This window comes from Stegostoma tigrinum, unplaced genomic scaffold (assembly GCF_030684315.1).
Source record: "Stegostoma tigrinum isolate sSteTig4 unplaced genomic scaffold, sSteTig4.hap1 scaffold_337, whole genome shotgun sequence".
NCBI lineage: Eukaryota > Metazoa > Chordata > Chondrichthyes > Orectolobiformes > Stegostomatidae > Stegostoma > Stegostoma tigrinum.
Genome location: NW_026728265.1, coordinates 10,091 through 34,189, shown reverse-complemented (window position 1 = coordinate 34,189; position 24,099 = coordinate 10,091). Strand labels below are relative to the sequence as shown.

General features: G+C 44.7%; 1 long non-coding RNA gene across 5 annotated transcripts in view; it reads right to left on the bottom strand.

Annotated features, from left to right (window-relative positions):
* LOC132208259 (uncharacterized) overlaps positions 1–21,984 on the bottom strand; it is a 54,324-nt gene extending 32,340 nt beyond the window's left edge. For 2 of the 5 annotated variants that reach the window (XR_009444341.1, XR_009444342.1), the window contains exons 1-4: positions 21,868–21,984; positions 17,029–17,346; positions 16,392–16,485; positions 14,003–15,917 (exon numbers count right to left, since the gene is read on the bottom strand). This is a non-coding gene — a long non-coding RNA (uncharacterized LOC132208259). The remainder of the gene's footprint in view (positions 1–14,002; positions 15,918–16,391; positions 16,486–17,028; positions 17,347–21,867) is intronic. The other 3 variants (XR_009444344.1, XR_009444343.1, XR_009444345.1) reach the window with 3 other exon arrangements.
* Between the last annotated feature and the right edge of the window lie 2,115 nt (positions 21,985–24,099).

Sequence of the window (24,099 nt, the reverse complement as noted above, 5' to 3'; positions counted from 1 at the left end):
CGGCCAGAAAAAAGGTGTTCTGCCAAGCGGTTGGTCAGTCTGTGTTTCGTCTCCCCAATGCAGAGGGAGACCATATTGAGAGCAGTGAATACAGTAGACTAGATTGAGTGAAGTGTGGGTAAATCGCTGCTTCCCCTGGAAGCCTTGGATAGTGAAGCGGGAGGAAGTAAATGGGCAGATGTTATGCCTTCTGTGGTGGCATGGAAAGTGCTGTTGGGTTATGGGGAGCTGTTGGGAATGGATAAGGAGTGGATCGAGGTGTCCCGATGGAATGGTCCCTGCGGAAGGCTGACAAGAGAGGGGAGGGGAATATATGCCTGGTGGTGGGATCTTGTTAGAAATCGTGGCTGATGTTCTTCTCGATGTGGATATTGATGGGTTGGTCATTGAGGACCAGGGAACCTCATCAGGGGTGAGGCCAAAGTGTAGGACATGGGTTGGACATGGCTGAGATCTCTGTCAACCACGAACGCAAGGATGCTCAGGTGAGGAAGAATGTAGACATTTCGGAAACCCTCCAGCAAAAGATGATATCATGAGTTCAAGTGGATCTGTCTGGACAGTCCTGTCTGAAGATTTTGTGATGTAAGACTCTGTTGTTTGTCATAAAGGATATGGTTGAGTGATCATATTCAAATAGAAGAGACCAAGAATGTGAGGCTGGAGAATGGGTTGAGAACCATGCCTCTAGGATTCCTCTGCATGTCTATGCTTGGCTTGGGCTACTATGGTTACCATGTCCCAGTTTTGTATGAGAGGCGTGATTCTCCACCCATAATGCAACCAACAAGCAGATACAATTGGGCCCCCACATACAAACCCATATAGATCAAAACCGGAAGTGACAGTACTCATGGTAACAGACCGGACAGTATAAATTCCAGACAGAGTAGAGTAACATTGTTTTGTTGGAGGCTCTAGTGATGATGTCATTGATCATGGTGACGAAACGTCTGAATGAAAACAAGCCAACTCGGCGAGCAAGTCAACAACCGCAATTTGAACTATCTTGTTCAAGTGTTTCATTTTTGATCTTGAATGTTAAATCTCGCTCCAACACAGGGATGGAAGATGACAGTCAACAGCTGCATTCTAACTAATTCATATCGAATCATTGTTTTGACCAGTCCAGAAACATGTAGGTTAGGCGGATTGGGAATGCTGAATTACCCACATTGCCCACATACGTGTAGGTTAGGTATATTCGCCATTGGAAATGCAGGCTGACAGGGATAGAGTAGGGAATGGGGATGGGTCTGGGTGGGATGCTCTTTGTAGGGTTGCTGTGGACTTGTGGAACTGAATGGCCTGTTTCCACACTGGGGATCCTATAAACCTAGGTTTTACTCAATTCAAGAGAGAGTGAGTTTATCAATTGCTAAACGCAAGAAGTCATAAGGCACCACAAATATGCACAAGTTAGACACAAGAAATTAGCTCAAAAAACATAAAAGTTAAGAGGGATACGGATAGTTCAGAATTTGGATTGTTTGTGAAGAATAGAAAGTGGGATGTTGTGGCCACTAAGTTGGGCGATCCCTGTAATGCTGATATGAATTCAGCAGTTAATTTTGAGATTCTTGTTGAAATTCTTTTGACCTTGTTTCCTTTTTGACATCGCCCTGGTTTGCAGAGCTCAGAGCAAAAGATTGTCTTTTCTTCTAACCTGCAGCGTAGGCCTATGAAATGGCTGTCCTAGAACTGCGACCTCCACAACTCCGTAGACCACATGAGCGTATTCGCCCAGGAATACACACACACTGACATTAAAGAACTATTGGGATAACAATACTCAGCATGGGACTGGAAAAGACAGCATGTAGAAACAGAAAACAGCTGTAAATAATGTCAAGAGGTCAAATAAAGTTATAAAGCAAAATTAATGGCTCTTTGCTTGCGTGCTCATTGTATTCAGAACAAAATCAACAAATTAAGAGCACACATACAGGTTGACGGGCATGATTTGAGAGCTATTACAAAGACATGGTTCTAAGGAGATCAACACTGGAGGTAAATGTGCAGGGCTACGTGACATTCAAAAAAGACAGGCAGGAGGGAAACTGACTGTAAGCGATGAAATTACTGTGAGAATAAGAAACAATCTTCAATCAGAAGATGTAGAATCCAATTTTATTTATTTGTTAATGGGAGGAGGACATCACTAGCTACGCAGTGTTTATTGTCCATCCCTCGTTGCCCAGGGGACAGTTCAGAGTCAATCATATGGCTGTGGGTCTGCAGTCACAAGTAGGCCAGACCACGTAAGGATGGCAGTTTGCTTTCCTAAAGGGCATCAGTGAAGCAGTTGGGTTTTTCTGACATTTGGCAATGATTTCATGGTCATCATTAAATTCTTCATTCATGATTTTCTTTTATGTTCAATTCAAATTCCACCATCTGCTGTGCTGTGATTTGAACACAGGTCCCCAGAATGTTATCTCAGTCTCTGAATTAACAGTCCAGCAATACCACCACTGGGCTATTTCCTCCCCAATCTTGGAACAAGAAAACCTGTAGCTGACTCCCACATGGGGAAAAACACTGAACCAGGAGCTTCTTCAAACGGGGTGATCGCCTTTCCTTACATTTTAAAATAGCTATGAACAATCAGGAACTTGTGGGAAGCTACTAAATTGGGGGAAGGAGTATTAGGTAGGAGCTGAGCAGTATTCATTGGGAGGAGCTTTTATTGAACAAGTCGACATTTGATACGCGGGAGTTATTGAAAGACCTACTGATCAGCATTCAGAACTGGCCTATTCCAGGGAAGGAGGAATGACAAGGATGGCAATCTAAGGACATACGGACATAAGAAATAAAGCAGGAGTAGGTCATCTGTCTCTTTCAGCTCACTCTGCCATTCAATAAGGTCATGGCTGATCTTTGTGTGGACTCAGCTCCACTTAGCCGCCATTCACCATAACCCTCAATTCCTTTCCTGTTCAAAGATCTACCTGTCTTGGCCTTTAAAACATTCAATCAGGGAACCTCAACTGTTTCACTGAGCAGAGAATTCCACAGATTCACAACCCTTTGGATGAAGCAGCTCATCCTCAACTCAGTCTTAAATCTGTTCACCCTTATTTTGAGGCTGTGCCCCCCAGTTGTAATTTCACCCATCAGTGGAAACAACTTCCGTGTTTCTTTCCTATCTATTTCTTTCATCATTTTAAAAGTTGCTATTAGAACACCCCTCATTCTTCGAAGTTTCAGTGAGTGCAATCCTAGTCTCCTCAATCTCTCCCCATACAGCAACATTTTCAATTCTGGAATCATTCTTGTGAAGCTCCTTTGCACCCCCTCCAGTGCCAGCACATCCTTTTTAAAGTGAGGAGACTAAAACTGTACAAACTACTCTACATCAAGCTTTACCAGCACCCTATACAACTGGAGCATCCCCTCCCGATTTTTAAACTGCATCACTCGAACTATAAGGGACACTATTCCATTTGTTGCCTCAATTACCAGCTGCATCTGCAAACGTTCTGTGATTCATACACAACGTTGCCCAGCTCCCTCTGCATAGCAGCATGCTACAATTTTTCACCATTTAAGTAATACTCCATTTTGCCCTAATTGCTACCAAAATGGACAGCCTCACATTTACCATCATTGCACTCCATCTGCAAGACCCTTGTCCATTCATTTAAACTTTGTGTCCATCTGCAGATTTTCATTATCCTCTTTACTCTACCACTCATTTTAGTGTTAAATGTGATCTGTGAACTGTAATAGTACATGGAACAACACAGCGCAGAACAGGCCCTTTGGCCATCCATGTTGCGCTGACCTGTGAACTAATCTAAGCCCATTCCCCTACACTATCCCATCAGCATCCATATGCTTATCCAAGGGCTGTTTAAATGCCCTTCATGTGGCTGAGTTAACTACATTGGCAGGCAGAGCATTCCACCCCCGTACCACTCTCTGAGGAAAGAACTTGCCTCTGACATCTGTCTTAAATCCATCACCCCTCAATGTGTAGCTGTGCCCCCTTGTACCAGCTGAAGTCATCATCCTCGGAAAAAGACTCTCACTGTGCACCCTATCTAATCCACTGACCATCTTGTATGTCTCTACTAAATCCCCTCTCAGCCTCCTTCTCTCCAATGAGAACACACCCAAGTTCCTCAGCCTTTCTTCATAAGACCTTCGCTCCAGACCAGGCAACATCCTGGTAAATCTCCTCTGCACCTGTTGCAACGATTCCACATCCTTCCTGTAATGGAGCGACCATGCAATATTCAAAGCGAGGCCGCACTAGCGTTTTGTAGAGTTGCAGAATGACATCACGTCTCCGCAACTCAATCCCTCTACCAATGCAACCTAAAACACCATCAGACTTCTGAACAGCACTATCAACCTGGGGGGCAGTTTTCAGGAACCTATGTACATGGACACCAAGATCCCTCTGTTCATCTCCACTACCAAGAATCTTTCTGTTGACCCGGTGTCCTGCCTTCCTATTATTCCTCCCAAAGTGAATCACCTCACATTTATCCGTATTAATCTCCATTTGCCACCTTTCGGCCCAATTTTGCAGTTTATCCAAGTCTCCCTGCAACCTGCAACATTCCTCCACAATGTCCACCACTCCATTGTCTTTAGTGTCATCTGCAAACTTACTAACCCATCCACCAATGCCTGCATCCAAGTCATTTATAAAAATGACAACAGCAGTAGTCTCAAAACAGATCCTTGAGACACACCACGAGTAATCAGACTCCAGGCTGAATATTTTCCATCAACCACCACTCATTGCCTTCTTAGTGAAAGCTAGTTTCTAATCCAAATGGCTAAATCTCCCTCAATCCCGTGCCTCTGTATTTTCTCCAATAGCCTACCATGGGGAAACTTATCAAAGGCTTTACTGAAGTCCATGTACACCACGCCAACTGCCCGACTCTCATCCACATGATTGAGTTTTTTGAGAAGGTGACCAATGAAGTTTGTGAGACACGACCTGCCCTTGACAAATCCATGTTGACTATCTCCAATCACATTGTTGCTTTCTAGATGATTATAAATCCTATCTCTTATAATCCTTTCCAAAATTTTTCCTACAACAGACGCAAGGCTCACAGGTCTTTAATTGCCTGGGTCATTCTTACTGCCCCTCTTGAACAAGGGCACAACATTTGCACTTCTCCAGTCCTCTGGTACTAAACCTGTAGACAATGAGGACTCCAAGATCAAGGCCAAAGGCTCCACCACCTCCTCCCTAGCTTCCCAGACAATCCTCGGAAAAATCCCATCAGGCCCAGGGGTTTTATCTACCTTCACACGTTGTCGAATTGATAACACTTCCTCCTTACTAACCGTAACCTTTGCAATTCTAGTAGCCTCTAACTCAGTCACCTCCTCTGCAATATTCTCCTGTCGCTCAGTGAAAACAGATGAGAAGTATTCATTTAGCACCTCTCCAATCTCCACAGCGTCCACACACAACTTCCCACTTCTGTCTTTGACTGGCCCTTTGCCTAGCCCAGTCATCCTCTTATTCCTCACATACCTATAGAGAGCTTTAGGGCTCTCCTTTATTTACCTGCCAATGTCTGCTCATGTACCCTCCTTGCTCTTCTTAACTCTCTCTTTAAATCCTCCCTAGCTAATCTGTAGCTCTCCATCACCTCATCTGAACCAACTGGTCTCATCGTCACATCAGCCTCCCTCTTCTGCTGAACAAGAGATACAATTTTTTTAGTAAACCACGGTTCCCTTAGCTGATCGCTTCCTCCCTGCCTGACAGGGACGTACCTCTCAAGGACACGCAATATCTGTTCCTTAAACCAGCTCCACAATTCAATTGTCCCCATCCCCTGCATTTTGCTAACCCATTCTATGCCTCCTAAGTCTTGCCTAATTGCACTACAAGGGAGGAATGGAGAAGCAGACAGTGAAGGGGACTATCAGAGATTACAACAGAACAGAGATAGACTGGAGAGTTGGGCAGATAAATGGCAGATGGAGTTCAATCCAGGCAAATGCGAGGTGATGCATTTTGGAAGATCAAATTCAAGGGCAAACGAAACAGTAAATGGAAAAGTTTTGGGGGAAATTGATGAACAGAGAGATCTGGGTGTTCAGGTCCATTGTTCCCTGAAAGTGACAATGCAGGTCAATAGGGTGGTCAAGGCGGCATATGGCATGCTTTCCTTCATTGGACAGGGTATTGAGTACAAGAGTTGGCAGGTCATGTTGCAGTTGTATAGGACTGTGGTTCGGCCACATTTAGAGTACTGTGTCCATTACCAAAAGGACGTGGACGAGAGGAGGAAAATTTAGGGGAGATATGCATGGCAAGTTCTTTACACAGAGGTTGGTGGGCACCTGCCAGCAGAGGTGGGCGACGCAGACACACTAGCATCTTTTAAGATATATTTGGACAGGTACACGGACGGGCAGGGAGCAAATGGACACAGACCGTGAGAAAATAGGTGACTGGTCAGACAGAGGATCTTGGTCGGCGCAGGCTTGGAGGGCTGAAGAGCCTGTTCCTGTGCTGTAATTTTCTTTGTTGTTTTGACTGACTGGAGTGAGGGAGGGAGGGTGCGACGGCTGGAGCGAGGGACAAATGGATGGCTGGAGGGACCGAGCGAGGGAGGAATGGATGGCTGGAGGGAGGGAGCGAGGACTGACAGGAGGAAGGAATGGATGAATGGAGGGAGGGAGCAGGAGGACGGGGCAGGGGGGTAGGAGGAGGGGGTTGGGGGGGAAGGAGGAGGGGCGGGTAGGGAAGGGAGGAGGGGGCAGGGAGAGAGGAGGGGAGGAGAGAGGGTGGGTTCGGTGCCAGGCAGCTGTTCAGGCAGGTACCAGAGATAGTGGGAACTGCAGATGCTGGAGAATCCAAGATCTTGGCCTGCTGTGTTCATCCAGCCACACATTTTAGTGTTCAGGCAGGTAGCTGTGCCCAGGAGCCGGGCGAAGAGGCCTTCTCCCAGCTCGGATCCCCGCTCCCGGCCAAGGCGGCGCAGGGCCGAGCCACTGAGCAGCGAGCTTTCCAGCAGCCTGGATGCCTGCTCCTCGCCCAGTGGTCATGCCGGAGGCTGTAGGGGTCCGGGATCGTGGTACGCTGATCCCGATGCAGAACAGCTGGGTCCTCAGTCCCCTCCCGGGAAAAGGGTTCCAGACAGCGGACTCGTCACCGAGGCAGAGGGGGGGGGAAAGGCGTGAGTAGGAACAGGAGAGGAAGGGGATTGACTGAGAGGGAGAAAGAGACAGACTGTGTGTGTGAGAGAGAGAATTAGAAATGCAGTCTGATTGCGGATGGGTTGGGTTTAAACAGATTTTTAAACTTTTAAAAAAAAACTCAATGCTCCCTGCTGAGCGGGTGGAGATGCACGGATAGATAAACACACGGCGAGAGGAAGAGAGACACAGAGAAAGACAGAGCGCCGGGGGCGGGGGCAGGGGAGAGGGAGAAGTTCACAGGGAGAGACGGAGAGAGAACGGCAGAGCACACACAGAGGGAGGCAGAGACAAGACGAGAGACAGAGAGGAGCGCGCGCGCGCACGCGCACACACACACACACACACACACACACACACACAAGAGACAGAGTGAAAGAGAAAGAAAGAGAGACAGAAGTGCACAGCGAGGTGGCAGAGACAAGACAACAGAGAGAGAGAGAGACGTAGACACAGAGTGAGGCACACACAGAGATGGAGAGACAGAGATTGTGGGTGTGGCGAGGGGTGGGTTTTTGAGAAAATGGGAGGGGGGAGCGAGGGCGAGAGAGAGAGACACAAAGAGACAAAGACAGAGTCGTAGAGTTGTGCAGCAGGGAAACAGACCCTTCAGTCCAACTCCTCCATGCCAACCAGATATCGTAAATGACTAGTTCCATTTGCCAGCATGTTGCCCATATCCCTCCAGACCCTTCCTATTCATGTGTCCATGCAGGTGACTTTTAAATACTGTGATTATAATAGCCTCTGGCACTCCTCTGGCAGTTCATTCCATACACAAACTATACTAGGGAGAACACATTGGCTCCAAATCCATCCACCATCCTCGGAGAAAAAGAACAGGAAATAACATGACCAACACAAGGAAACCTAAACACTTGAATAGAAAGCGGGACCGAACACCAGCGCTTCACTGGAGGCTCACTGATGATTTTGCCTGGAATGGTGACGAATCATCTGAAAACTAACCTTCCAGCTCAGTGAGCAATCTTACATCCAAAACCTCAACCCTGAGCTAAAAATCTTCTCAAAACTCGATAATACTTGGCCACTTGATTGACAGATGCATCCTATTTTCTTTTAAAAATAAACTTTTTTTGTTTGATGTATGACTGACCAGTGTTTATTGTCCTTCCTTAACTGAGGCTTGGGAACTCTGCAGCCCAATGGTATCAATGTGGACTTCACAAGCTTCAAAATCTCCCCTCCCACCACTGCATCCCAAAACCAGCCCAGCTCGTCCCCACGTTCCTAATCTGCTCTTCCTCTCCCCGATCCCCTCCTCCCAGCTCAAGCCAAACCCCCATTCCTGACCTACTAACCGCTTCCCGCCCCCTTGACCTGTCTGTCCTCCCCAGACTGACCTCTCCCCACCTACACTCACCTCTATTGGCTTCATGTCCGACCCTTTAACTTAAGACCATAAGATATGAGTGTAAGTAGGGCCATTCGACCCATCAAGTCCACTCCGCCATTTAAATCATGGCTCATGGGCATTTCAACTCCACTTCACTGCACGCTCCCCGTCGCCCTTGATTCCTGTGAGATCAAGAATTTGTTGATCTCTGCCTTGAAGGCATCCAACGTCCCGGCCCCCACTGCACTCCGTGGCAATGAATTTCACAAGCCCGCCACTCTCTGTCTTCAGAAAAGTCGTCTCATTTCCGTTTTAAATTTACCCCCTCTAATTTTAAGGCTGTGCCCACGGGTCCTAGTCTCCTGGCCTAACAGAAACAACTTCCTAGCGTCCACCCCTTCTAAGCCACACATTATCTCGTAAGTTTCTATTAGATCTCCCCTCAACCTTCTCAGCTCTAATGAGTACAATCCCAGGATCCTTAGCCGTTCATCGTATGTCAAACCTACCATTCCAGGGATCATCCGTGTGAATCTCCGCTGGACACGCTCCAGGGCCAGTATGTCCTTTCTGAGGTGTGGGGCCCAACATTGGACACGGTATTCTCAAAGGGGCCTAACTAGACCTTTATAAAGCCTCAGAAGCACATCACTGCTTCGAAATTCCAACCCTCTTGAGATAAACAACAACATTACATTCGCTTTCTTAATCATGGACTCTACCTGCAAGTTAACTTTTAGAGAATCCTGGACCAAGAATTCCAGATCCCTTTGTACTTCTGTTTTACGAATTTTCTCACCATTTAGAAAATATTCCATGCCTGTATTCTTTTTACCAAAGTGAAAAACCTCACATTTACTCACATTGAATTTCATCAGCCATTTCCTGGAGCACTCTCCTAAACTGTCTAAATCTTACTGCCGCCTCTCCACCTCCTCAGTACTACCTGCCTGTCTACCTATCTTCGTATCATCGGAAAACTTCGCCAGAATGCCCCCAGTCCCTTCATCCAGATCATTAACATATAAGGTGAACAGCAGCGGCCCCACCACTGAACCCTGCGGGACACCAATCGTCACTGGTTGCCATTCTGAAAAAGAGCCCTTAATCCCAACTCTCTGCCTTCTGTCAGACAGCCAATCCTCAATCCAGGCCAGTATCTCACCTCGAACACCATGGGCCCTCACGTTGCTCAGCAGCCTCCTGTGAGACACCTTATCAAAGGCCTGTTGGAAGTCTTGATAGATAACATCTGCTGGGTTTCCCTGGTCTAACATACCTGTTACCTCTTCAAAGAATCCTAACAGGTTTTTCAGGCACGACCTCCCCTGACTAAATCCATGCTGACTTGTTCTAATTTGACCCTGCACTTCCAGGAATTTCGAAATCTCATCCTTGACAATGATTCAAGAATTTTAATCAACTACCGAGGTCAAGCTAATCGGCCTGTAATTTTCCATCTTTTGCCTTGATCCTTTCTTAAACAAGGGAGTTACAACAGCAATTTTCCGAACATAGAACATAGAACATAGAACAGTACAGCACAGAACAGGCCCTTCAGCCCACAATGTTGTGCCGACCATTGATCCTCATGTATGCACCCTCAAATTTCTGTGACCATATACATGTCCAGCAGTCTCTTAAATGACCCCAATGACCTTGCTTCCACAACTGCTGCTGGCAACGCATTCCATGCTCTCACAACTCTCTGCGGAAAGAACCTGCCTCTGACATCCCCTCTATACTTTCCACCAACCAGCTTAAAACTATGACCCCTCGTGCTAGCCATTTCTGCCCTGGGAAATAGCCTCTGGCTATCAACTCTATCTATGCCTCTCATTATCTTGTATACCTCAATTAGATCTCCTCTCCTCCTCCTTTTCTCCAATGAAAAGAGACCGAGCTCAGTCAACCTCTCTTCATAAGATAAGCCCTCCAGTCCAGGCAGCATCCTGGTAAACCTCCTCTGAACCCTCTCCAAAGCATCCACATCTTTCCTATAATAGGGCGCCCAGAACTGGACGCAGTATTCCAAGTGCGGTCTAACCAAAGTTTTATAGAGCTGCAACAAGATCTCACGACTCTTAAACTCAATCCCCCTGTTAATGAAAGCCAAAACACCATATGCTTTCTTAACAACCCTGTCCACTTGGGTGGCCATTTTAAGGGATCTATGTATCTGCACACCAAGATCCCTCTGTTCCTCCACGCTGCCAAGAATCCTGTCCTTAATCCTGTACTCAGCTTTCGAATTCAACCTTCCAAAATGCATCACCTCGCATTTATCCAGGTTGAACTCCATCTGCCACCTCTCAGCCCATCTCTGCATCCTGTCAATGTCCCGCTGCAGCCTACAACAGCCCTCTACACTGTCAACGACACCTCCGACCTTTGTGTCGTCTGCAAACTTGCTGACCCATCCTTCAATTCCCTCGTCCAAGTCACTAATAAAAATTACAAACAGTGGAGGCCCAAGGACAGAGCCCTGTGGAACTCCACTCACCACTGACTTCCAGGCAGAATATTTTCCTTCTACTACCACTCGCTGTCTTCTGTTGGCCAGCCAATTCTGTATCCAAACAGCTAAGTTCCCCTGTATCCCATTCCTCCTGACCTTCTGAATGAGCCTATCATGGGGAACCTTATCAAATGCCTTACTGAAGTCCATATACACCACATCCACAGCTCGACCCTCATCAACTTTTCTAGTCACATCCTCAAAAAACTCGATAAGGTTTGTAAGGCATGACCTACCCCTCACAAAGCCGTGTTGACTGTATTTGATCAAGCCATGCTCTTCCAGATGGTCATAAATCTTATCCCTCAGAATCCTTTCTAACACCTTGCAGATGACAGACGTGAGACTTACCGGTCTATAATTGCCGGGGATTTCCCTATTTCCTTTCTTGAAGAGAGGAATTACATTTGCCTCTCTCCAGTCCTCAGGTACGACTCCAGTGGAGAGCGAGGATGCAAAGATCTTCGCAAGTGGCGAAGCAATTGCATTTCTCGCTTCCCAAAGCAGCCGAGGACAAATCTGATCCGGGCCTGGCGACTTGTCAATCTTAATGTTTGACAAAATTTTCAGCACATCAGCTTCGTCTATCTCTATCCATTCCAGCATGCACACCTGCTCTTCAAAGGTTTCATTCACTACAAAGTTCGTTTCTTTCGTAAAGACAGAAGCAAAAAACTCATTTAGGGCTTCCCCTACCTCCTCAGGCTCCACACACAAGTTCCCTATGCTATCCCTGATCGGCCCTACTCTTTCTTTGACCATTCTCTTATTCCTCACGTAAGTGTAAAATGCCTTTGTGTTTTCCCGGATTCCTTCTGCCAAGCCTTTCTCGTGCCCCCTCCTGGCTCTCCTCAGACCATTTTTGAGCTCCTTCCTTGCCTGCATGTAATCCTCTCTAGCTGAACTTGACCCTAGCTTCCTCCACCTTATGTAAGCTACCTTCTTCCTTTTCACTAGAAGCTCCACCGCTCTCGTCATCCAAGGTTCCTTAATCTTACCCCTTCTTGCCTGTCTCAGAGGGACATATTTACTCATCACTCCCAACAACTGTTCCTTAAACCGTCTCCACATGTCTATAGTTCCCTTACCATGGAACAACTGCTCCCAGTCCATGCTTCCTAACTCATGTCTAATCGCATCATAGTTTCCTCTTCCCCAATTAAATATCCTCCCATTTTGCCTAATCCTCTCCTTCTCCATAGCTATCTAGAACGTGAGGCAGTTATGGTCACTATCACCAAAATGCTCTCCCACCACAAGATCTGATACCTGCCCCGGCTCGTTTCCGAGCACCAAGTCTAGAATGGCCTCTCCCCTCGTCGGCCTGTCAACGTACTGCGTTAGGAAACCCTCCTGAACACACCTTACAAAAACAGCTCCATTCAAATCTTCTGCTCGAAGGAGGTTCCAATCAATATTAGGAAAGTTAAAGTCACCCATTACAACAACCCTACTGCGTCCACACTTTTCCAAAATCTGTCGACCTATGCTTTCTTCAATCTCCCTGCTGCTATTGGGGGGCCTGTAGTAAACCCCTAACGAGGTGACTACTCCCTTGCTGTTCCTAATTTCCACCCATACTGACTCAGTAGGCAGATCTTCCTCGACAAAGGAAGCTTCTGTAGCTGTGATACCCTCTCTGATTAGTAGTGCTACACCCCCTCCTCTTTTTCCCCCCTCCCTATTCTTTTTAAATGTTCTAAACCCTGGAAGATCCAGCAACCATTCCTGCCCATGAGAAACCCATGTCTCTGTTATGGCCACAACATCATAGCACCAGGTACTGATCCATGTTCTAAGTTCATCACTTTTATTCCTGATACTCCTTGCATTAAAGCAAACACACTTTAACCGATTCCTTGGTTCCTTCCCAGGAAAATCCTTCCCACTAGCTGGTCTACCTCTTGCTACTGCCTCACCTGCATCAATGCTCACCTCTGGTATACAGCTCAGGTTCCCACCCCCCTGCCATACTAGTTTAAACCCTCTCGAACTACTCGAGCAAACCTTCCACCCAGGACATTGGTCCCCTTCCAGTTCAGATGCAACCCGTCCTTCTTGTACAGGTCCCACCTTCCCCAGAAGGCATCCCAATTATCAACATATCTGAAGCCCTCCCTCCTACACCAGCTGCGAAGCCACGTGTTCAGCTGCGCCCGCTCCCTGTTCCTCACCTCGCTATCTCGTGGCACCGGTAGTAAACCAGAGAACACTACTCTGTTCGTCCTGCTCTGCAGCTTCCATCCTAACTCCCTGAAATCACTTTTTATATCCTCAAACCTATTTCTGGCTATATCATTTGTGCCAATATGTAACACGATTTCTGGCTGTTCGCCCTCCCCTTTTAGAACTTTATACACCCGATCGGAGACGTCCCGGACCCTGGCACCAGGGAGGCAACATACCTTCCGGGAATCCCGATCTTGCCCACAAAATCTCCTGTCGATTCCCCTAACTATCGAGTCCCCTACCACGAGTACTTTTCTATTCTGCCCCCTTCCCTTCTTTGTCACAGTGTCAGGCTCAGTGCCAGAGAACTGACTACTATGGCTTTCCTCTGGTAGGTCATCCCCCCCAGCAGTATCCAAAATGGTATACTTATTGCTGAGGGGAATGCCCACAGGGGATCTCTGCACTGTCTGTCTGTCCCCTTTCCTCCCCCTAACTGTAACCCATCTATCCTCGTCCTGAGCCTTAGGAGTGACCAACTCCCGGTAACTCCTCTCAATTACCCCCTCTGCCTCCCGAATGATCCGTAGTTCATCCAGCTCCAGCTCCATTTCCCTAACACGCCTTGCTGATATATATGGTCACTGCTTTCCTTCCCGGCTGCCCCTCTGGTCCTCGTCACTTCCTCTGCTGCTCCCGCTCCTTCTCTGAAAGAGGAAAAACACCGCTGCCCGCTACCGGTAAGTAATTTTAAAAATAAACTGCTTTACCTTAGCTGCAGTCTTCCGGGTCCATCTTGCCTCTGCTGCTGCTCGCACTCATAATGGCCGTTGGCGTCGAAGGGTGAGTATTTATACTCACTGCTTTCCTTCCCGGCTGCCCCTCTGGTCCTCGTCACTTCCTCTGCTGCTCCCGCTCCTTCTCTGAAAGAGGAAAAACACCGCTGCCCGCTATCGGTAAGTAATTTTCAAAATAAACTGCTTTACCTTAGCTGCAGTCTTCCGGGTCCGTCTTGCCTCCGCTGCTGCTCGCACTCAAAAAAAAACTACACTGACTTTTGAAAGATCATAGCCAAAGCCTCTGCTATTTCCTCAGCCACCTTGTTCAGAACTCTAGGATATAGCCCATTGGGGCCAGGAGATTTATCAATTTTTAGACCTTTTAGCTCTTTTAGCACTTGCTCTTTTGTAATTCCTACCATCCTCAGCTCTGCCCCCTGGCTCTCCCTAATTGTTGGCATATTACTCATGTCTTCCACTGTGAAGACTGACGCAAAGTACTTATTAAGTTCTTCAGCTACTTCCTTATCTCCCACCACTTGCCTTCCAGCATCAATTTGGAGTGGCCCAGTGTCTACTTTTGCCTCACGTTTGTTTCTTATGTATTGAAAGAAGCCGTTACTATGATTTCTGATATGACTAGCTAGCCTACCTTGATATTTGATCCTCTCCTTCCTTATTGCTTGTCTGTCTCCTCTGCACCTATCTTCCCCTCTATCCATCTTCAATCTGCCTTCCCCTCTCCCTATTTCTTTCAGAGCCCTCTCCTCCTCCCTCTTTTCTGATGAAGGGTCGAGGCCCGAAACGTCAGCTTTTGTGCTCCTGAGATACTGCTTGGCCTGCTGTGTTCATCCAGCTCCACACTTTGTAATCTTGGATTCTCCAGCATCTGCAGTTCCCATTATCTCTGATGCCAATTGTTTTTATTTTGTGGACAGCTGCTATCAATAGCAAACCAAACAAAAGCTTCATTTGTCATTGTCAAAATTGGTAATAGCCCACGAGCTGCAGAGTGAACAAAAAAAAGTTACCCATTTGCTTGTGACTCTCAGATGGATTTCTTTCCGATTTATTTATTCTTTAATGAGACATAGCTGTTGCTGATTGTCCAGCACAAATTGACTTCTTGAACAGCTTCATGTTGCTGTACACAGACCCACAATGCTGTTCCAAAAGAGATTACTAATATTGACTCAGGAACAATCATTCATTTCCAAATAAGTTTGAGAGTAGCTTGGAGGTGATTTTTACTGGGATTAGTGCTACCATGTCTGATGTCCTTGACCTTGAAGATGAGTTTTCTAAGTCTGGAAAGGCGGGTGTAAGAATAGTTGGAAAAAAATGTGGCAGTGCATCTTGTATATGGACACATTATTGTGTCTTGGAGTTGGTTGTGGAGAGAATGGATACGGTGCCAATCAAGGGGCTGCTTTGGTCTAGACTCAAGATCGTTTCCAGTGTTGTTGGATCTGCACCATCATTGGCACACTTCTGACTTGAGAATTGGAGGGCGGCTGCAGGCTTCGGAGTCAGGAGTTTCTACATCAAATCGCAGAGTCGTTTTGCTTTGTTCCTTTGTCTGTTAGTCTGTGGTCCCAAGTGATATCTAAAACCAAGCTCTTGTGAGCTTGTTATTCTAAACTTAAAATTTATGTTGAATATCAGATGGAATTTGTTTTATTGACTCCATTCTGCAATCATGTCGATCTGAAAATGTTAACTGCATTAATTAATACTAAGCAGAAACAGACTTTGTAGTAAATGGTTTGACGATTTTCTGTGTCTGGAACATCCCTCTTCCTTCTCGAACGAAGATCGTGCCAACCTATGGTGCCAAACTGCGGGTCAAACGGACGGGGCTCATAATCTTTAAATTCCTCATCAAAATTAGTGTAATCGTATGGTTCTGTGCAATAAAAGAGAAAGAATAAACAGGTTCCCACAATTTTGCTGATGTTTATGAACAGAATGCACAAATTCAAAAGTTTGCGCTGGCATGTCTGCTTCCTCCAGCCTGTTTAAACTGTTCCATTCAATGTGAAATTTGTGATAAGTTTTAGCACACAGGTCTGTTTCATCTGTGCCACCGCCTTCAGAGTGTATTCAATTCTAATAGACATACATGCTTTCCCCCTTTTCCAGTAATACATTTCTTGAAGAGTTCAATGATATTTGGATTTTAAATCTTATCCTCATATTCTTTAGATTCTCAATCATCACTGAATCTGATGTCACCGCCATTCCATCCAGTGTCAAACAGGAGTCAACTGGCATATCCAAATTTTAATTTGAGTTTAGTGCTACACAAATATATTACTTTTTAAAAAATTATATTCAAGTCAACATTAACATTTCATTCCCTGACACCGGGTGAACTTACTTTTAAACTCCAATTTTCCTTCAGTATTAACAGAGAGGTGAGCCTTTTTGCAAGCGCCGAAAGTCTCCACCAGTTTATGCTAAAGCTTGAGGAACTGTAAGTTTCACAAATATGTTCCTATTAAACACTAATTCCTATTGAAGCAGTATTCAGCTACACTTGTTTAACTAGACAGCAGAAATGGTCAAGATTTTAAAAGCGATTAAGTACTTTGAAGAGGAGTCACTCTTTGAATTAAATTCCATGTTGGTGTGTGTGAGTCCATAGGTTCCTCACTCTCAATGAACCATTCAAACTGACATGCAATTACTGAAACACACAGACAAAAAAAACATGAACGGTCACTAGGATTTTGAGAGTGATTTGGAACTTGTATTCAATACCTTCTGGGGTAAATCTGTTCCAATCTGGATAGTACTCATTTATCACCATCCCACCTACCTTCCCCAGCACCTCCTCCCTCTCCACACTATTTGTTTCTGAGCTCCCGTCCACCCTCCATTTTGGAGGAAGGGTCCTGACCCAAAACATCAACTTTCTTGAGCCTCTGATGCTGCCTGCTTTCCCCCAGCTCCACAATGTGTTATCTCAGACACCAACTTTGGCAGTTCTTACTATCTGGATAACTCATTCTCACCTTGTAACAAGTGATTTATCGTCATTTTCTTTTCAGATTACACATGTACATGTATATACATAAATATACATGTGACACCTTTATGCCTGAACCACGAACCGAGAGGATTTTTAAAATAGTCTCTTCATATCTGCATGCAAGAGAAATCAAGGTCATAATTTTCATTTTAGGAATCACTTAAACACTCAAAGTACTCACAGTCAGTGTCCCATTTCCTTGACCAGTCAATTTGATGAGAATATTTCGTCCAAGAGGAAACCGTAACAGTAATTATATTTTATCATCAAACTCTTCATTGCATCACTAATATTTCCTCGTCTGTTTGAAATGTAAGACAATGAAATAATCATGGGCAGATTGGCCAACAATGTAATTTAATGTGTGTTATGGCAACTGAAAATCACAACCATTGAAGAGTGTTCTTTAAAATGCTGTTATCATACAACAGAGTACTTTTTGAGATGCAGTGATGAATATAATTCCTGAGATGCAAATAATATATGCTTAATTAATTCCAGAGAATAACTTTACAATTAAAAAGAAGCTAAGAATCTCTTTACATCGTGATGCTTGTCAGATTGCCACTAGTCAATGGAAATCGTTCAGAACGATTATTTATTGCCAGATGAAAAGGAAGCGTACACATTTCATTTTTACATCTCATCCAAGAGACAAAAACAAACACCTTTACGAATTCATTGTCAAACAACAAGACTCACTCAACAAGTCATTTGGCCCATTGAATTTCCTCCACCATTCGGTGAGATCATGGTTGATCTCATTACATTTATTATTATACAACATTTCCACCAAGCCCTCCTGAAAGCTAATACATTCCAATCCAAGTAACATCCTGGTAAATCTCTGTTTCTGTTCCATGCCTTGTCTTTCCAAATATTTTTGAGTCATCTAAAAATTTAGCCACAGCACATTCACCTCTTCCTCCAAGTCATTAATAAACAAGCTCAAGACCTGTGGTTCCTTCAGCGCTGCCCCATTTCTTACTCACAAGCCAACCCTGGCATCTCTGTCCATTTGTCTGTTCTTTCTATAGGACATGTATCATTGGATATTTAGTTCCCAACACTTATCCCCTTACAACCACATGTCTGTGATACCCAGAACAATACATCTGTCAATTTCCATCTGCACCACAAACTCATTCACTTTGTTTTATACACTCCCTACAATTAAATAAAAGACCTTCAGTCTGGCATTTACGGCCACCCTTCTTATCTGCTGCACCTGAAATGAGACTCCTGACTATTTCCATACTTTTTGTCCTATTACTTGCTCTGGAAACTTTGCTGAGCACTTACTAGCTTCTAACTTTTTCCATAATTTTCCATGCAACTGGACTCACCCGCTCCACACTTTTCACTTTGATGCCCTACCCCAGACCTAGCTATGTCTTTTGCCAGGATATTTGTCCCAATATGATTCTCATCAAGCCTATGCCACCGGAACAACTCCCTCCTTCCCCATACCAATGCCAATGTCCCATGAATTCAAACACATTTCTGCCATGCCATCATTTGAACAATGCATTTACATCTTCAGTTTTGTTCACACCGTGCCAAATTGCTCAGATAAGAATCCCGAGATTATTACCTTTTGGTTCTGCCTTCTCACTCAGCACCTCAGTGCTCGTAATCCCTCAGCAGAACCTCTTTCCTCTTTCTTCCATATCAATGGTACCTGTGTCCACCACGATAGCTGGATTTCTACACCTCCCACTTCAAATTCCTTGGTAGCCAAGACGGAATATCCTAAACCTGGGCGCCAGGCAGGCAACACTACTTTCGAGACTCTCGATCCTAGTCACAACCAACAATGTTCATTCTCCTAACTATACTACCTCTGATTATAACTACATTTCACTTTTTATCCCCTCTTGAATGTCCCCCTGTACCACCGTGCTATAGTCAGTTTACTCATCTTCCATATACCCTGACCTCTCATCCACACAGGAAGAAAGAATCTCAAACCTGTTCGATAAGATCAAAGGCCAAGGTTCCTTCTGCACGACATCCTGGATCCTTCCACCTGCCCTGTTCTTAGTCACAGTCTCACGTCCCTGGCCACTGACCGAGCTTCAGGTAGTTAATCTAAGGTGTGTGACTGCCTCCGGAAACAGAGCATTCCCTGGTAACTCTCCCCCGCATGATTTGTTGATTGGTCGAAACTGAGATTCCAGTTCATCAACCCTGAGCTGGAGTATGGTGTCTGACCACTCCCCCGTCATGTAGGTTTAAATCATCATTGGCCCGGCATCTCCATTTCAATTACTTATATCTTAATTTGATTTCAAAACATTAGTTTGTAGCCTGTATATATTTCTCCGATTTACTTTCAATCTGAAAGTTACCGATAATAGATTCTTAAACCAGTAGCTATCACCAACCAATGAACCGGGTTCACCTTCTGGGTCCCCGCTTCTGGCTTCAATTTGCCCTGTCTCAAAAAAAAAGCTTACCAACTATCAGGCAAAAAAAGCAAGCAAATAGCACCTCTTACCCTCTGCACTGACTTACCACATGGCCACCAAATTCCCCAAAATATCTATTCACTTGGTGCATTTCACTGTAGATGTGATCTCTCCTTCCTGGCCATGCAAAGCATACTGATCCATAGCAATATACTACCTTCAAAACCTCAGCTCTTAGCTTATTACTTTTGAGTACATTCTCAAATGCTTGCTCAAAGTCCAAATACAACACATTTACTGGTTTTCCTCTACTAATTCTGGTTGGGACTTCCTCCAAAAACCCAAACAAATTAGCCAGACATAATTTCTCTTTCGTCAGGCTATGGTGATTCTGTTTGATTAGATTCTGATTTTCCAAATGTCCTGCTATTATTTTCTTCACAGTTGATTGCCACATATTTCCAACAATTTGCCTTTCTCCTTTTTAAATAGGGATGTCACATCGGCAGTTTTCCAGCCCTCAGATGCTTCTTGAGAATCGAAACCTTTTTCAGAAATTACAATCAATGCATACACCAACTCTGAAGCTCCTTTGTTTGGAATCATAGAAAGTAAACCATCAGGGCAAAGAGTCTAATCTGCTTTCACTCCATTAGATTGTCTACTACTACTTCTGTAATGGTAGTGATGGTGTGGTAGTGATGTATTTAATTCATTACTAAAGAATACAGGGATAAGGGGATCCTTGAAGTAGCTTCCACTGTGAAAACTACCCTTTTCTCATTATTGTTGTTTCTTGATTTGAAAATTAAACTGGCCATCTCAGCCTAGCATATAATTGATGGCATTACCTCGAAAACCTTCTCTGCTAAAGTGTTGAATAGATTGCTACCACCTGAAAGAAGTAATTCTTCCCCTGAATTAACAGGCAACCAATATGAAAATGTGGCCTCTGTGGTCATAAAATATTTCACAAATGGGAGCATTCTCTACGGATATACACTATCAAGCCTCTTAAGAATCTTAAATGCTGAAAAAATAAGATTTCTTTCAATCTTATAAATCCCATCCGCCCAACATTCCTAAGCATGGCAATCCCCTCCTCCATTTCCAAAATCAACCCAGGGAACATTAGGTGTACGGCCTCCGCAGCAGGGACCCTGTGGCCGGACACCAGTTATAAGTTACCATCCTGCTGCCCCTTCTCTACTTCTGTTTGCGATGCAGTCCTCTGTCCATCCTAATATACTACCCTTGAACTCATGGGCTGCTTTCTTTTGAGTCACCTTATGAGTTGTAATTTATCAAATGCTTTTTTGAAATCTAAACGTACTACATCAACTGGTGGACCTTCATCAGTCATGTTTGTTTCCATCTCAAAGCACTGTAGCAGGACCGCGGGGGCACATCGCCGCGAGCGGCTCAGGACCAGTGAATTCAAATATGAAATTACACGAAAGACAGCATTGAATTTAAAGCATCAAGAGAAAAGGGATTTGGAATCGAGCATTAGTTTGTGGGGATGGAGCAGCGCTTGGAACATTGAGTTCAATTCTGGTTGCTTCATTATAGGAAGGATGTGGAAGCTTTAGAGAGGGTGTAGAGGAGATTTAGCAGGATGCTGCATGGAATGGACGGCAGGTCTTATGATGAAACATTGAGGGGGCGAGGACTTTTTCCATTGGAGCAAAGAAGAATGAGAGGTGACTTGATAGAGGTATGCAAGATGATGAGAGGCATAGCTGGAGTGGATAGTCAGATTTTGTTTCCCAGGGCAGAAATGACTATTACGAGGGGGAGAAATTTTAAGGTGACTGGAGGAAGGAATAGGGGAGATGTCAGAGGTAGGTTCTTTACACAGAGAGTGGCGGGTGTGTGGAATGCGCTGCTAGCAGTGGTAGTGCAGTCAGATACATTTCAAGACTTTTAAACAACTCTTGGATCGGCACATGAAGGATAGTAAAATGAAGGGTATGCAGGGTAGTTTGATCTGAGTGGGATAATAGGTCGGCACAACATCGTGGGCCGAAGGGCCTGTACTGTTCTTTGTTCTCTGTTCAGCCAAAGGTTCTTTCCTTTTAAGGAGAGGGTAATTGATTGTAGTTTTTAAAAGACAGAACTGGAGGACAGAGAAAGATATCAAGGAAGGTTGCACGTTAGTGACAGTATCAACAAGTCCACAGCAGATGCACTCTGAGTAACTACACTGTTTTGAAGGCGAGAGGACCAATGATATCAGTTAAGCCCCTCTTGTTCTTGTATTGTGTACTTCTGATATCGGCGCAAATGGACAACCTCACTCTCCTGCTCAGCTGCAGAGCGAATAATGCTGCAATATTTGTCAACTCCCAAATGGGCATTGATACATTAGTAAATCTCACATCAATAAACTTACATCTCAAGGTTCTCACCTTCTAGGACTGTTTGTAGTGGTAAATAACCCAAGCGAGGATGTTTGGCAAAGTATTTCTTTGATCTGAAGTTATTTTTCAGCACCTTGGTGAAATCACGCACATCTTCACCTGATGTTGTCTAAAAATGTAAAATAAATCAAATTTAGTTAAGAATTAATAATGAACCAATCTACTCAACTCACTCTATAATCCATGCTATTCCTGCTAAATGTCTTTGAGGATGTAAAATTGAAGAGTCTGCAACTCTGAGGGATAAAGTCGGCTATCTTTCTGTAAGATTATGATCAAGGTTAGATATGTCTGAATGTGAGTTTCGGACAATTAAGCTTGAGTTTCATAGAGTCATACAGCATGAAAACAGATCCTTTGGTCCAACCAGCCTTTGCTGATCACAATCCCAAACTGAACTAGTTCCACCTGCCTGTGCTTGGCCCATATCTCTCCAAACATTTCTATCATCTTTCTATCTTCTGGGTACATCACCTCAGCAGATTTCTCCATCTTGTGGCCAAATACTGAAACTATCCAATTAAATAATTTCAAATGATACACAGATCCAGGATTCACATTAGTAGCCTTTCTGGTTGAATTCCTAATTATTTTAACAATAGTGCATTTCGTTGTCCAATTATGCCATGTAATCCAGTGATCCAAAATTCATCTCATTGGGTTTAATTTGTTTGTTTTTTTGTCTTGTGTCAAAGATGAGATCAATACATTGGTGAGAAATTATCTTGGTTTGGAGATTCAAAGTCACTATAGTCCCAGATGAGACCACAGGTCTGCTCTCACAGTCGAGAGATATAACTGGAGGTGGTTTAAATTGAAGGTTACCGCACCTCAGATGAGGAGAGAGGTTGAGAAGAAGATTCCTTCATTAACTTCAGACAGTGTCGGATCCCAGGCTGTTGGTATCACTCTGAATTACAAACCAGCCAACTGGCTCCCAGGCAAAATAGGCAATCAGTTTGGGTAGAGATAAGGAACAGCAAAGGAAAGAAGTCACAGCTGTGACAGTTTCAGATTCATAGATCCCCTGACAGAAGATACAGTCCAGGATAGCATACAGTCGATAGACCAAGAAGTAATGGGATCTTGTAAGAAAGATGTTACCATAAACTGTGAATCCAATTGGCACAGATAGCCTGGAAGATTCTTTTTTATTCACGGGATGTGGATGTTGCTGGCTAAGCCCAATTACCCTGGAGAAGGTGGTGGTGAGCTGCCTTCTTGAATAACTGCAGTCCCTAGAGTAGTGCTGTTCAGAAAGAAGCTCCAGAATCTTAACTCAATGACTATTAATGAACAGCGATATAGTTCCGAGTCAGGATAGTGTGTGTGGCTTGGAGGGAAACTTGCATGGGGCACTAATTATACATTACTGATGATAGAACAGATGTTGAAGGTGGTGGGTGGGGTACCAATCCAACAGGCTGCTTTGTCCATATGGTTCAAGCTTCCTGAGTGTTGATGGAGCTGCACCAGTCCTGACCAGTGGATATTACATTCCTGACTTGGGCTTTATAGATGGTGGACAGGCTTTGTGTAGGTAGGGGGCTCATTATTCACTGCAGAATTCTTAACCTCTGACCTGCTCTTGTCGTCACAATAATTATAAGTTTGGTCCAATTCAGTTTCTGGAAACCTGATAAGCCTCAGCATATTGGCAGTAAAGGAGTGTAAGTCATGGGGTAATGGTTAGATTCTCCTTAATGGTGACGTTCATTGCCCGTAAGTTGCACAGCACAACTACCACTTGCTTCTCATCACTTATGTTCCGTGGACATGGACTACTTCAGCATCTGAGGAGCTATGAGTGGTGCTGAACATGGCACAATCAACTGAGAACATCCCCACGTATGGCATTCTGACGGAGGGATGGCATTTGGCATTTGATGAAACAGTTGAAGATGGTTGAGCTCAGGGCACAAATTTACGTAACCCCCGCAGTGATGCTTTGGAGTTGGGGCAACTGACTTCCAATAACCACAACCACTTGCTTTATGGTAAGGTTCCAGCCAGCAGAGGGTTTTTCACCTGATTCTTACTGACTGCAGCTTTGCGACGGCTCCTTGATGTCATATTTGGTTGAATGGCACCTTGATGTCAAGAGAAGTTATCTACCCCTCAGGATATATTCATAGAGTGCATTCGGAGTCTTAAAACTGTACCACTGGAACCAAGCAGGGATTAAGATATTTTAGACCTGGTAGTATGTTTTGAGATACA